Source organism: Papio anubis, chromosome 4 (genome assembly GCF_008728515.1).
Source record: "Papio anubis isolate 15944 chromosome 4, Panubis1.0, whole genome shotgun sequence".
Lineage (NCBI taxonomy): Eukaryota > Metazoa > Chordata > Mammalia > Primates > Cercopithecidae > Papio > Papio anubis.
In genome coordinates this window covers 30,722,104-30,737,384 of record NC_044979.1, presented here as the reverse complement: position 1 = coordinate 30,737,384, position 15,281 = coordinate 30,722,104, and the positions used below count along the sequence as shown (strand labels likewise).

General features: G+C 42.7%; 1 long non-coding RNA gene across 1 annotated transcript in view; it reads left to right on the top strand.

Annotated features, from left to right (window-relative positions):
* LOC116274667 overlaps positions 1 to 15,281 on the top strand; it is a 33,795-nt gene that overhangs the window by 17,166 nt on the left and 1,348 nt on the right. Inside the window, exon 3 of the long non-coding RNA XR_004183432.1 lies at positions 9,937 to 9,979. This is a non-coding gene — a long non-coding RNA (uncharacterized LOC116274667). The remainder of the gene's footprint in view (positions 1 to 9,936; positions 9,980 to 15,281) is intronic.

Here is a 15,281-nt window from a genome sequence, read left to right as displayed (position 1 = left end):
GACATTAAAGCTGTAATCTTAAAAACTCACGGAGTAGGAAACAAAGGGAGAAAGTTTGAAGTGGGAAGACGGAGCATGTGAGAGGGAAAGGCAGAAAAAGAAAGCATGGGAAACTCCCTCTTCTCGACTTCTGGCTTCTTCTGTCCTGCCCATCCAGGGACAGTGGGAAGACACCGTTGTCAAGTGTGTGGAGGGGAGGACATTGCCTAGAAAAACTGAGATTTAGGCCAAACTCTGCTGCTTCTTTTTGCTGTGAAACCTCAGCTTTCTATGAATAGACTAACCCTAGTTCATCTTTTTATTTTCATCAAAGGGAATTGTGTTCATTTGCTATACAGCTGCCTAACAAAGTACTACAAACTGAGGGACTCAGACTACATACATTTATATTGCCTCACAGTTCTGGGGGCTAGAAGCCTGAGATCCAGATGTTGGCAGGGCCATGCTTCCTCTGAAGGCACCAGGGAAGGATCTGCTCCAGGCCTTTCTACTAGCTTCTGGTAGTTCCTTGGCTTGCGTCAGCATAACTGAAATCCTCACGTGGTGTTCTCCCTCTGTGTGTGTGTGTGTGTGCGCGCGCACATGCGCGTGTGTATCTCTTCACTGTGTCTCTCCATTCTTTTCCTAAGGACACCATTTTATTACTCCATTTTCATGCTGCTGATAAAGACATACCTGAGACTGGGTTATTTATAAAGATAAAGAGGCTTAATGGACTCACAGTTCCACATGGCTGAGGAAGCTTCCCAATCACGGCAGAAGGCAAAAGGCACGTCTTACATGGCTGCAGACAAGAAAGAATGAGAGCCAAGTGGAAGGGGAAACCCCTTATAAAACCATCAGATCTCATGAGACTTATTCCCTACCATGGGAACAGTATGGGGAATACTGCCCGCATGATTCAATTATCTCTCACTGAGTCCCTCCCACAAGCACATGGGAATTATGGGAGCTACAATTCAAAATGAGATTTGAGTGGGGACACAGCCAAACCATATCAGCAGTCATGTTGGATTAGGTCCCATCCTATGCCAGTATGCCCTCATCTTAACTAATTACACCTGCAATGACCCTAGCTCCAAACACAGTCACATTATGAAGTACTGGGAAGTGAGGACTTCGACATGTGAATTTTGGGAAGACACAATTTAACCCATAACAGAAATGATTCCATTGTTTTAACTAGCACCTCTCTTACAGTAACCCCTTAGCACTGAGGCCCGGAGAGAGATTGCCAGGCCCCTTCTAAACCACGTCCCCAAGAACCAAGCATCTTCTGTTCTCTTCTTTCCTGCCTGGCCCCAAAGATGAGGTCCTACCCTGCTTCCAAGGCAAGGACTGTAGAGTGAGTGCCCAGCAAGGCAATAATTCTCCTGGTTCTCACCAACATGCCATTTATCCTTTCATCCTCACCACAAGCACTTATTTTGGGGCCACTCCATGGGGCAGACATGGGGTCAACACCACTTTCTACCATCATCATGTTCTTGGTAGTGCTTTTAGATTTCAGTTTAGATTCATCCTCTCTTTCCCTGAAAGTTCTAGGCCTCAGGGTGAGGAGAAGACCAGGAGCTGTTCAGAGTCCATCTGACAAACACAGTCTTCAAGTTACTTGCTGCCTCCTGGAGACACCTGACTATAGGACCAGGATGTGTGGGGTAGAGGAAGAGGCCAGAGCACTGGGTATGCATGCCGGCAAGGCTTCTGTTGGGCAGCCCAAGGGCAGCATTTGGCCTCTAGCATTTGACCTAGAGGGAAGAAACCTCTAAAAGGGGGCAAAGGCTCTGATAATGAGGATAGGGTTGAGACAATCAAGGACTATGAAAGTAAATTCCCTTCTTAAAAAGCACTCCTAGGACTTCTGAAATTTCTCAGATATTGTCATCTCTGTCTTAACCCAAGAACAAGATTAGAGTAGACTGGACTCCCTCTAATCTCTAAATTATAGGATCAGAAATTTTCTTGGAAGATAAAGGACAAACAAGTTGGGTAAAAGGGAAAAAAATTACCCAAGGTGCTGAATAAAAGTTTCCGTAGGAGGAACATAGAGAATTGCCACAGTGACTTGAAGCAATGACTCATCCAGCCTGAAGGAAAAAACAAAGATGGGTGAGCAAGAGGCCTTGTGGGATAAGAAAAAATGGGCATATGTGGTGAATATTATGAAACGAAGAGGTCTTTGGCAATGCCCCAGGCCGCTGTGTGGGGCGGGGGGGTGGGGGGAAGGCGGGGGATGGTCTCTAAGAGACTTCCAAAAACAATGACTCATGTATAGTTTAACTGGTAGAAGGACTATGAACTTGAATTTAGGAGTCAAATAAAGTGGGTTGGAATCCTGACCTCCTGAGCCTCAGTTTTATTGTCTTTATAACAGAAACATGTCTTCTATGAGATAATTATAGTAATTTCGTGAGATAATATGATAATATATATAAAATATCTAGTAATGTGCCTGTCCCATTGTAGAGATTGAATAAATGGTAGTTTTTATAATTTACTGAAGCACCAATAGAAAGCAACAAGAGAATTCTTAGCTATCAAAAATCACAAGCATAGGGTTTACACAGCTACACTGAAATAGTGCACAGCAAAACAAGGCTAAGCAAAAAACTCAATAGCAAAAAGTCTTTTGCTGCTTTTCTAGGCTGCTGTTTTACGGTCACATGGGATTCACTCCTATTCATTCTTCTCACTTAGGTGAATTCTATCTGGAGGCTAGAACAGTATAAACATCAATCACGCTGTCACTGAAGAGAAGCAATTTGCTGTCCTTCCAGGGTGCACTCTGGATTGTTTTGGCCAGTAGACAGAACTGGTGGGACCAAGGCGTGCAGTGTAGCAGTGACACTATTCCCCGAATGCGTGATTAAAACTGAGTTTTTGGGCTTTTCTCTAGCATTATACAATCAGCACTCCCTCCTTCTTCCCCTGTGGGGAATTGACCCTGAGAAACGCCCTCCCTCTCTTTGGAGACTGGGGTGGGAGGGAGGTGAGGGCCTCTGTAAGCACCCAAGCAGTTCAGGGCCACCTTGTTGGGGAAAAGTTCATCAGTGCCACCTACTTTCTAACCAATTACAATATTTTCTGTGAGCATTTATTACACTCCCACTACGTTCTGACTCCTTTTCTCTCTCTTGCATTTCCTGGTCCCAGAAAGTTTTCACATTGATATGAAATGCAGACTGAAAATCTTTGAGGAAAATTATGTATTAAGGTGGAATATATTTTTGTGCAGTGCTGTTTAGTTATAATTTGTTTATTTTCAGTTTAGGGGAAGAGACAAAGCCATTTAACAACATGGAGAAGGCATAAGCAAGAAATAAGATGAATGGGAGGAAAACAGAAAGAAGAAGGGAAGTGAATGACTAGTGGAGTCTGTGTACCTGTAAACATTAGGGTAATTGAACAGATTTTCCCATTTGTCTGTCCTGGCTAGGAAGATGTAAACGGTCTCACATCTTAGGGAACAGCAAGCTAGAAATCTAACTTCCTTGAAATTCCAAGAGTAGCAACCCCCAGGAAGAGAATCCATTCTAATCTTTCCAGGGGAACTCAAATACCAAGATGGAAATGTTCAAAGTTATAGTTAGAATGAATGAACATCCTTGTGTTTGCTCCTGAATCTAGGGATCCAGAGTTCAGAAGAGACATTCCTCTTAATCACCTTGTCCTGGCTCCAAGGGCCAGATGGGAGGGGAAAGTTTATGTTTGTTTGGCTATCATGGTGAAAGAGGTGGAGAACCACAGCTTCAAGTGGAGCTTGGTCTGGAGGAGAGGTCTGGGCTGGGGAGATTGTAGTGAGTAGACAACGTAAGTATGTGCAGACCTCTTCTGTAGAAGTTGGGTCCCAAATGACTTAGTCAAATTAGGCTCCTTGAAGAATATAGAGTTTGAATCTTCTAGGGCCTTAGGATTTTGATTTTATCATTTGATTTGTAATTAAGAACTTCTAAGCTCTAGGAGCGGGAGAATATTTGAGGGTCAGATGCTTTCTTTCTCTCCTACTTCATTTTGGATTAGAATAGGACATAAATAGCTACAGTCTCAGAAGATGACTTGAAGGAAGACAAACAAAATGATATTACAGTACTTCTTGGAATTATTGCTATTAATGTGAAAGGCAAAATAATAAAGCTTCTAGAAGATATAAGAGAATATCTTTATGACCATATGCCAGATACATCTATTGTAAAATGCTCAACCCTGATTAGAAATCAGGGAAATACAGGCCGGGTGCAGAGGCTCAGGCCTGTAATCCCAGCTGAGATTAATTTTGGGAGGCCAAGGCAGGTGGATCGCTTGAGGTCAGGAGTTAAAGAGCAGCCTGGCCAATATGGTGAAACCCTGTCTCTATCAAAAATACAAAAAGTAGCTGGGTGTGTTGGCACACGCCTGTAATCCCAGCTACTTAGGAGGCTGAGGCATGAGAATCGCTTGAACCCATGAAGGGGAGGTTGCAGTGAGCCAAGATCATGCCATTGCACTCCAGTGTGGGCGACAGAGCAAGACCTGCCTAAAAAAAAAAAAAAAAAAAAAGAACAGAAAAGAAAAAAAAAAGAAATCAGGGAAATGCAAATTAAGACCACAGTGAGATACTGCTACGCATCTACCAGAATGACTGAAATTTAAAAAGACTGACAATATCAAATGTTGGTGAGGATGCAGAACTAGAATTCTCATATATAAAAGTACAAAATTAGCCAAGTGAGGTGGCACATGCCTGTAATCCCAGCTACTCAGGAGGCTGAGGCAGGATAATCGCTTGAACCTGGGAGGCGGAGGTTGCAGTGAGCCGAGATCGCACCATTGCACTCCAGCCTGGGCAACAAGAGCGAAACTCCCTCTCAAAAAAAAAAAAAAAAGAAAGAAAGAAAGAAAAAGAATTCACTATGAACCCTAGAAAACATTACCCAGCAAACCAACAGAACGTTAAACTTTGCTTCTGTCTCTAAAAATTCTGTGAGGTTATTTCTAATGTACACATGTCTTATCACTGTGTTGCAATCGGTATGCAAAACTATTTTGTGTCCTGGCTTTTTATATTGCACTTGATTTACATAAATATAGCTTACATACATGTCATTTAAATAGTTACCTAGTATTTCACTGTGTTTACATACCATAAGTTTTCTTAGCTATTTTCATGTCTTTGGGGCTTTGAGTGGTTTCAGCTTCTCAAGATCATCATCATATCACTAACCTTATTAAGAACTCCCTAGATCCCAGGCACTCTAAGTAGAACTTTTCATTCATTATTTCATCCACATTGGAGACCAACCCTGTGAGCCAGGCACTAGTTTTATTCCCATTTTACAGATGAGGAAACTGAGATTCGGAGAGATGAAGTAAATTGCAAGTTCCACAAAGAACTTTCACAAACAATTCTTACCCTGACAAACACATTCCATTGTCCTTACTCTCAACCCCTATGTCATAACATTTGCTTTGAACTCCTCTGTTCTTCCCTGGTAATCTTTTTTTTTTCCCTTAGAGTTCCCAAAGTGGAATTGCCAGGTCAAAAGACTTGAACAATTTTTGAAGGCTCTTAAGCATATTCCAGTTTCTTCTCCAGCTACTCTGAACCAATTCGCAATGACATCAGGAAGATTTATGTGAAGGCTCAGAGTCATGTCAAGTGTAGGAAACCCAGCTTTAGGGTCTTTCTGTACAACTTCCCTCACTAAGATGGTGTGTGCTGATGAATGCCTAAATAGTACCCTCTTCATTTGACCCTCTTAAAATATTTTAGAAGATCTTGTTTTCCCTTTATTACATGTTTTGTTTGACTGTCAGTACCTAGTAAGAGAGAATTAGATATTTTGGCCCTTTTATTTATTTATTTATTTATTTATTTATTTTGAGATAGAGTCTCACTCTGTTGCCCAGGCTGGAGTGCAGTGGCATGGCTCACTGCAACCTCTGCCTCCCAGGTTTAAGCAATTCTCCTGCCTCAGTGTCCCGAGTAGCTGGGATTATAGGCATATGCCACCAAGCCCAGCTAGTTTTTGGATTTTTAATAGAGAGGGGGTTTCACTCTATTGGCCAGGCGGGTCTCGAACTCCTGAACTCAGGTGATCTGCCCACCTTGGCCTCCCAAAGTGCTGGGATTACAGGCTTGAGCCACTGCACCTGGCCTTGACCCTTTTATTTTTAAGTAGAGCTTTTGCTTTTATAGTGATTGCTGTTTCTTACCACAGAATCTTTCACTGAGTCACAATTCAGCAAATTCCTATAGGTGTTATGAGAACTTTTGTAAGAAATAGCCACATTTCTCCACCTCTTACCTCTGTTAAAAAACATTGCCCATTGGAGCTATCATCTCACCCCAGTTAAAATGGCTTTTATCCAAAAGACAGGCAATAACAAATGCTGGCAAAGATGTGAAGAAAATGGAACCTGTACACACTGTTGATAGGAATATAAATTAGTACAACCACCATGGAGGACAGTATGGAGATTCCTCGAAAAATTAAAAATAGGCTGGGTATGGTGGCCCATGCCTGCAATCCCAGCACTTTGGGAGGCCAAGAGAGGAGGTTCATTTCTGAGTCCAGGAGTTTGAGACCAGCTTGGGCAACGCAGTGAGACCTCATCTCTACAAAATAAAAATTAAGTTAAAAAATTAGTTGATTGTGGTGGCACATACCTGTAGTCCCAGCTACTGGGGAGGCTAAGGCAGGAGGATCACTTCAGCCCAAGAGTTCTAGGCTGCAGTGAGCCATGGTTGTTCCACTGCACTCCAGCTGGGGTGACAGAGCAAGACCCTGTATCAGTAACAACAACAACAAAAATTAAAATAGAGCTACCACATGATCCAGCAATCTCACTGCTAGATATACACCCACAATAAAGGAAATCAGTCTGTGAAAGAGATATAGGCACTCTGGTGTTTACTGCAGCGGTATTCACAATAGCCAAGATTTGGAAGCAACCTAAGTGTCCATTAATAGATGAATGGATAAAGAAACTGTGGTACATATACACAGTGGAATACTGTTCAGCCATAAAAAAGAATAAGATCCTGTCATTTGCAACAACATGGATGGAACTGGAGGACATTATGTTAAGTGAAATAAGCCAGGCACAGAAAGACAAACTTCACATGTTCTCACTTAATCGTGGGAGCTAAAAATTGAAATCACAGAGATAGAATGATGGTTACCAGACGCTGGGAAGGGTAGTGGCATGAGGGATTGGAGGAGGTAGGGATGGTTAAGGGTACAAAAACATAGTTAGATAGAATGAATAGGAGCTAGTATTTGATAGCACAACAGGGTGACTACAGTAAACAAGAATTTATTGTACATTTAAAAACAACTAAAAGGGTATAATTGGAACGTCTGTAATACAAAGAAATGATCAATGTTGGAAGTGATGGATACCCCATTTCCCCTAATGTGATTACTACACTTGTACGCCTCTATCAAAGTATTGCACATACCCCATAAATACATTCACCTATTATGTACCCATAGAAATTAAAATTTGGGAAAAAACAAAAACCAAAACACATTGCCCATTATATTACTCATTGTTCTTTAAATAAAGAGTCGTGTAATGAAAGGCTTCTAGAATTCAATGTCAAGGGAAATGTTTGTCTCTTCCCATTAAATAATATGCTTACTTTGTTTGATTAGACAGTGAGAATTATATAACCTTAATGTGTCTTCTTTGTTATTGCCTTGGTTACAAGTACTTCTAATTCAAATTTAAAGTTTAACCATTAAAATGATCTCACCCTGGGTTTCTGATATTAGAATGTGAGCTCCCAGAATGCAGAGATTTTGTCCATTTTTGTTCCCTGTTCCAGCGACAGAGCTCCAGGCAGAGGGAAACAGCTCAAAGGCTCTGTATTGAGAGCTTAAAAAAAAAAAAACCAAAAAAAAAAAAAACGTGGAGCGCAGTGGCTCATGCCTGTAACCCCAGCACACTGGGAGGCTGAGGTAGGAGGATCACAAGGTCAGCAGTTTGAGACCAGCCTGCTCAACATGGTAAAACCTCATGTCAACTAAAAATACAAAAATTAGCCAGGTGTGGTGGTGGCAGGCGCCTGTAGTCCCAGCTACTTGGGAGGTTGAGGCAGGAAAATTGCTTGAATAGGGGAGGCGGAGGTTGCAGTGAGCCAAGATCGTGCCACTGCACTCCAGCCTGGGCAACAGAGTGAGACTCTGTCTCAAAAAAAAAAAAAAAGCAAAAGGCCGGGCGCAGTGGCTCACGCCTGTAATCCTAGCACTTTGGGAGCCCAAGGTGGGCAGATTGCCTGAGCTCAGGAGTTCGAGACCAGCCTGGGCAACACGGTGAAACCCCGCCTCTACTAAAAAACAAAAAAAAGTTAGCCAGGCACGGCGGCGAGTGCCTGTAGTCCCAGTTACTCAGTGGGCTGAGGCAGGAGAATTGCTTGAACCCAGGAAGCAGAGGTTGCAGTGAGCTGAGATCATGCCACTGCACTCCAGCCTGGGTGACAGATTGAGACGCCGTCTCTCTAAAAAAAGAAAGAAAATGTAAACATTACATAACTCATTGGTAGTTTAGCCTGTTTCAGTTGCTCATAAAGCAACATCCTATCCTCTGAAGCATTCTTAAGAGAGCAAACTCTATTAACTGCTCTCCACTGAACAACAGAGTATGATATAAATAGCAAATATACTTTGCTATTTTACAAAATCGTTTCATATTGGAATTTATGCCACTCTCAGATACATGAAACAAAGACTTGGAGTAAAGAGGAAAGAGATGATTTTCCACCTTTTGGTATCTGTGGTATTTGTGTGGCATGTGGCTGAAATAGATCATTATTCTACCTGAAATAGTTATCCTTCGGGAGAATTAATATGGAGGAGAGTCAGAAAAAGGCACCTGAAAAAATGCACGGACCATCCTGAAATCCACTGAGTTGACTTCAGCTGCCACCTGAACCCTGGCCTCTTGCCTCAGCTCCTGCCCCTATCCTTTGACTCCCAGCAATGACAAATGTGTCTTCTTGGTGGTAGCTCCACCCTCAGCATTCCAGTTACCTTGTCTCTATTCACAGGTCCTGGGGCCCATTCTCTCACTTCTGGGCTTGCCCCTGCGCACTCCTGACCCTTACCATTCACCCAGATCCTGACCTCTTTCTTTGCTTCATCTTCATTGCTCTGGTCCCTAAGCTCTTACAGCTGACACCAGTTTTCCTGGTGAGGACCATGCCCATCCAGTCCAGAGGTCTGGCTTCAGTCTGGATCCTCTCCTGGTGATTCCAGGACCTGCCTTCCCTGGCAGGGCCTCATCTTTAGTCTTGGGGTCACTGATTCTATAGAAATTCATCCTGTCTTCTGATTCCCAAGTCATCCCACTTTATTTATAAGATCGAGAACATCTAATGCGACTATCTCAACATCTATCTTCTCCTCAAAATGTTTCCGCATCATTACATGACATCTCTTCCTTTACTCTTGACTTTATTTCATTTATTTATTAATTTTTTTGAGACGTGGTTTCCCTCTTATTGCCCAGGCTGGAGTGCAATGGTTCGATCTCAGCTCACTGCAGTCTCTGCCTCCGGGGTTCAAGCGAGTCTCCTGCTTCAGCCTCCCAAGTAGCTGGGATTACAGGCATGCGCCACCACGCCTGGCTAATTTTGTATCTTTAGTAGAGACGGGGTTTCTCCATGTTGGTCAGGCTGGTCTCGAACTGGTGACCTCAGGTGATCCACCTGCCTCAGCCTCCCAAAGTGCTGGGATTCCAGGTGTGAGCCACCGCACCTGGCCTGCTCTTGACTTTAAATGAGAACTGTTTTGCTATTAGAATTCCTGTTAGTAGATGGGAGAGCTGCCACCAGCCTCAGTCTTTGGATGATTACATGAGGAAAGTCACCATCCTGGGCTGCTGTGTGAGACAGAAATACACCTTTGTATTATTTAGGTCACTGAATAATTGTCTGTTCTTTTGTTCCCACAGCTGGCCTCCCTTATCTAATATACAGGAGCAGGCTAAAGTTAAGGTATGTGTGGGTATAGGAAGAGGTGGAGACACATTCTATTGTTGGCAGAAGTTAAATAATATTTATGATTCCATGAACTATACCATGTTGGGATCTGTCCAATGATAGTAACCCCCACTAGGATCCCCAACTTTCACCCTAACTATCCCTGACATTCTTAGGTTCAATTTCCAGAAAACACAAAGGATATATAACAGATATAAGGAATGCAAAGAGAAGGTAAAGGTAAATAAGTCACCTCAGGCATTCAAACAGACTGAATACTTCAATTTAGTTCAAAATACACTTACTGAGTGCTTATTCTTTATAAGGCAGTGCCAGGCCTATGGAGAACACAAAAGTTAACAAGATTCATAGGAGCTTATTGCCAAAAAGTTTACTGGTCAGTTCAACTGTTACACAAACAAGTATGACACAAGGAGAGTGCAGTGCACACCACCAGAAAGGCATTATCCAGAAGGTCTAGGGATATAGGGGAGTGAAGAGTCATTTCTGATTGGAGGCCTCTCAGATAACTTTATGGGAAAAACTGTGCCTGAACTGAGCTGTAGAACGGCATTCCAAGTGGAGAGAATTGGGTGTAAGCAAAACACCAGGGACGGAAAGTTCTGGGTGTGTTTGGGCTGAGATTTTTAGTGTGGCTATTGCTGCTGGAGCCACAGTAAGCAACAAAGGGCAATGTACACAGGGTTATGTCCTTCAGTGGACAGGAGGCCTTCCTGCAGGCACGAGATAGCAGAGAAGTGGAGGAAGCCAATGGTCCCAGGCCTGCACATTCCTTGAGGCAGGCCTTTAGTACTGGGAGCGCTGGACCAGAGACAGCAACCATGAAACACAGGCTTACTGCTTTTGGCTTTTTGGGTCTGGAGAGAATGAGGAGCCAGGATTCTGCCTTGAAGGAGAGAATGGAGGTCGGATGTGGTGGCTCACGCCTGTAATCCCAGCACTTTGAGAGGCTGAGGTGGACAGATCATGAGGTCAAGAGATCGAGACCATCCCAGCCAACATGGTGAAACCCCGTTTCTACTAAAAATACACAAATTAGCTGGGCATGGCGGTATGCGCCTGTAGTCCCAGCTACTCCGGAGGCTGAGGCAGGAGAATTGCTTGAACTCATGAGGTGGAGGTTGCAGCGAGCCAAGATCGTGCCACTGCACTGCAGCCTGGTGACAAACAGAGCGAGACTCCATCTCAAAAAAAGAAAAGAAAAAATACAAAAGAGAGAATGGAGCTTGGGAATAGGCCAGAGTTCTAGAAGGGCAGAATGGCCAGAAGAAAAGAAGAGGCCCAAGGTTCAGGCCACCCTAATATCCAATTCTGATTCCCTCTTTCTTGTCAATCGAAATGCCTTCCCAGCCTCCCCTGCAGCAAGGAGAAGCTTTAGGCCTTAGCATAGGCACTTCTGGGAAAACTTGCTCTCCTAATAAAAATGAGCAGATGTTTCTGGCATTGGTCTTTTCCCTCTTCTCTTTGCTGCCTCCTTCTCCTCTTCCTCCTCCTTTTCCTTCTTGTTCCAGTGTCTGGAGCTGAAGCAGCTATTTTGCAACTACAAAGGAAAAGCCAAGGAAATTGCAGAGATGCCTGCACTGAGATGGTTGAACTTTTAAACAAATACCTCCAGCTTCTTGATCTGTAAGAGAAAAATGTAGAGTAGCGTCCACTGTGATCTGCAGTTTTGCTTTCTGCAGTTTCAGTTACCCACAGTCAATTGTGGTTCAAAAACATTGAGATATTTTCAGAGAGTAAGAGAGAATCATTCATATAACATTTATTATAGTATATTGTTATAATTGTTCTGTTTTCTTGTTAGTTATTACTGTTAATCTCTTACTGTGCCTAATTTATAAATTAAACATACATAGGTATGTATATATGCATAGGAAAAAACGATATATATCTGCAGTTTCAGGTCAGGCATCTGCTGGGGGTCTTGGAACATATACCCTTCAGATAAGGGGGGACTTCTGTATGTTTATGCCATGGTTAATCTAGTTTGCTGTTACTTGCTGAAACTTTAACTCTGAGTTTGCTGACTTCAGGATTGACTTCAGGATTCTGGAGAGAGAAAGGAATCTTTTTTTTTTTTTTTTTTAATTTATTTTTTTTTTTAGACGGAGCGCGCTCTGTTGCCTAGGCTGGAGTGCGGTGGTGCAATCTCGGCTCACTGCAAGCTCCGCCTCCCGGGTTCACGCCATTCTCCCGCCTCAGCCTCCCGAGTAGCTGCGACTACAGGTGCCCACCACCACACCTGGCTAATTTTTTCTATTTTTAGTGGAGACGGGGTTTCACCGTGTTAGCCAGGATGGTCTGGATCTCCTGACCTCGTGATCCGCCCGCCTCGGCCTCCCAAAGTGCTGGGATTACAAGCCTGAGCCACCGCCCCCGGCCTAGGGATCTTTTCTTTTTCTTTTCTTTTTTTCTTTTTTAGACGGAATCTCCCTCTATCTCCCAGGCTGGAGTACAGTGGCACGATGGGCTCACTGCAAACTCCGCCTCCCGGGTTCACGCCATTCTCCTGCCTCAGCCTCTGGAGTTAGTTGGGACTACAGGCGCCTGCCACCGCGCCCGGCTAGTTTTTTGTACTTTTTAGTAGAGACGGGGTTTCACCGTGTTAGCCCGGATGGTCTAGATCTCCTGACCTCCTGATCCACCCACCTCGGCCTCCCAAAGTGCTGGGATTACAGGCCTGAGCCACCGCGCCCAGCCGGAATCTTCATGATATGTTGATCATCTCAGTTTACAGAGTCTCAGAACAACATGCTACCTTACAATAAAAGTGGTACAATTACATGAAGTTTTTTTTATGCCTTTTTTCTTAGAAATTTGTGTACAAGCAAGATTGGGAATGATACAACTTGACAGTGGTCAAAGCCAACAGCTGTAGCAGGAGGGAATTAATATACAATTATCTAAGGCTACTGAGAACCCAGAGGCATTGATTAATGACATTTGGGAGAACAGAATGAAGGTTGGCTTTGCCATTAAATGACAACAGGACAGGGTACAAAGTTGATCCATTAACTAAAAGTTTTGTAATTGTTACCCAATCACAGACTTATATAAATGCATATTACACTTTCGTAAGTCCTTTATTTTGAGTTATTATGTAGATAGGGCAAATTAGGATGAGCACATTATTATCCTTATATTGAAATAATTTTTTTCTACTATGAGGTTTGAGAAATAATGTCTAAGCCTAAAGCACAGGATTTTTTTTTCTTTTTCTTAACAGTATTTGCATTCCACTTTCAATGTTAAAAAGTAAACTTTCTTGTTGTTTCTTAAAACATTTTAAAAAATGATGGGTTATGCTATTAAGCATTTTAACCAAGTTTAGGCTACACAAAGCATACAGAAATATTTTTGAAACCTACATAGAAGATTATGGTAACAGATATGACAGCAATATTCAAATTTAATCACCTAATCTGATGCTATGCAATAAATAGTCACCAGTCATATGTGTTACATTAATTAAAATTAAATAACATTAAAAATCTACTTCCTCAGTTGCACTAGCCACATTTCAAGGGCTCATTAGCTGGTGGCTACTGTGTTGGACAGAGCATATATATGACATTTTCGTCATCGCAGAATGTTCTTTTAGACAGCACTGGTTTAGAAAACTTGAGTTTGTGAGGCTTTACTTTTAAAAAAAAATATACAGTGTATCCTGTCTCCATCCTTATTAGTTGTTGACCTAGAATTGGTTGGTCACCTTTTCTAAGCACTAATGTCCTCCTTTGTGGAAAGAGATTGATTATATCTACTTCATAGGGTTGTTCTAAAAAAAAAAAAAAAAAAAGGAGGAGGAGGGTGAAAGGAGAAGCTGAAAAGCAGGTCAGGGCCAGGTGGTGAGGGTGCTATGCTCTGTGGGGTGGGGGGTAGTGGGGTGGGGAAGGCACTGCAATTTTAAGGAAGGAGTTGATATGATTGAAATTTTTTTTTTTTGAGACAGAGTCTTGCTCTGTTATACAGGCTGGAGTGTAGTGGCAGCATCTCGGCTCACTGCAACCTCCACCTCTCGGGTACAAGCAAGTCTCCTGCCTCAGCCTCCCTAGTAGCTGGGATTATAGGTGCGTGCCACCATGCCCGACTAATTTTTGTATTTTTAGTAGAGAGGGGGTTTCGCCATTTTGGCTAGGCTGGTCTCGAACTCCTGACCTCAGGTGATCTGCCTGCCTTGGCCTCCCAAAGTACTGGGATTACAGGTGTGAGCCTCCGCACCTAGCTGAAAATTGCATTTTAGAAAGAACATCGGGTTAGTAGTATGGGGAATGGGTTGAAGCTGGAGATGGGCTTGGAAGAATGGAGGCAGAAAGTTATTCCAGTGTTGAGTTTTCTCCTGTTTTCCCAAAGGAAACTTACTGGAGAGTTGAAAACTCTTTCTTTGCTTAGCTTCTGAATTCTACAAGTGCAGGCCTAGGATGAAAGGAACATGCTTGGATATCTTGGAAGCAGGCTAGTCAAATAGCTCAGAGAAGACTATTTATGGCAGAAAGTTCTAGGTTCAAATCTTGACTCCGTCCTTATTAGCTGTTGACCTAGAGTTAGTTGATCACCTTTTCTAAGCACTAATGTCCTCCTTTGTGGAAAGAGATTGACTATATCTACTTCATAGGATTCTTCTAAGGGTTAAATTACGTAATGTAGGTAAAAGCACGTAGCACGGAGTCTGTTTAGCGCATATGTTTAGTGCTCAATATATTCAGGCCATTACTACTGAGAGGAACATATTTCCGAAATTTATTTTCTAGGAAGTTCAAGAAATAGGGTGCTTTGTTTGTTTCAGTGAATCTTGTGCATCTTCAGACTACATTCTGTGTTTGTTCTCCATTGCACAAAAAAAGTCTTCTTTAAGGATTTCAAAGTCCCTTTCCTTCCTGTAAAGGCACAGAGGAAAGATCATGACCTTCAGAGTCATAAGAGCTAGTGTCAAATCCCTTCTTCGCTAGCATTCATTAAAAAATTAACACAAAGATCTAGGCAATGTTCTAAGTCTTCGACATTTACTGATTCATATGATCCTGCAAACCAAAGCAATCCTATGAGGTAGGTCCTATTATCATTTTTATTCTACAGACAAGAAACCTAAGGCACAGAGCTACTACACAGCCTGGTCAAGGTATATAGTGTGGGGATGTGAACCCATGCAATCTGGTTCCAGGGCCTGTGTGTTTGTTCAAGTGTGCTGCTGTAGATCCAAGAGATTTCCAAGATTCACTAAGGAATGGGAAAGAAGGAAGAAGGAGGAATCACAGATGACACAAAGGCTTTAGGCTTGCAACTGGGTAGCTTTAGG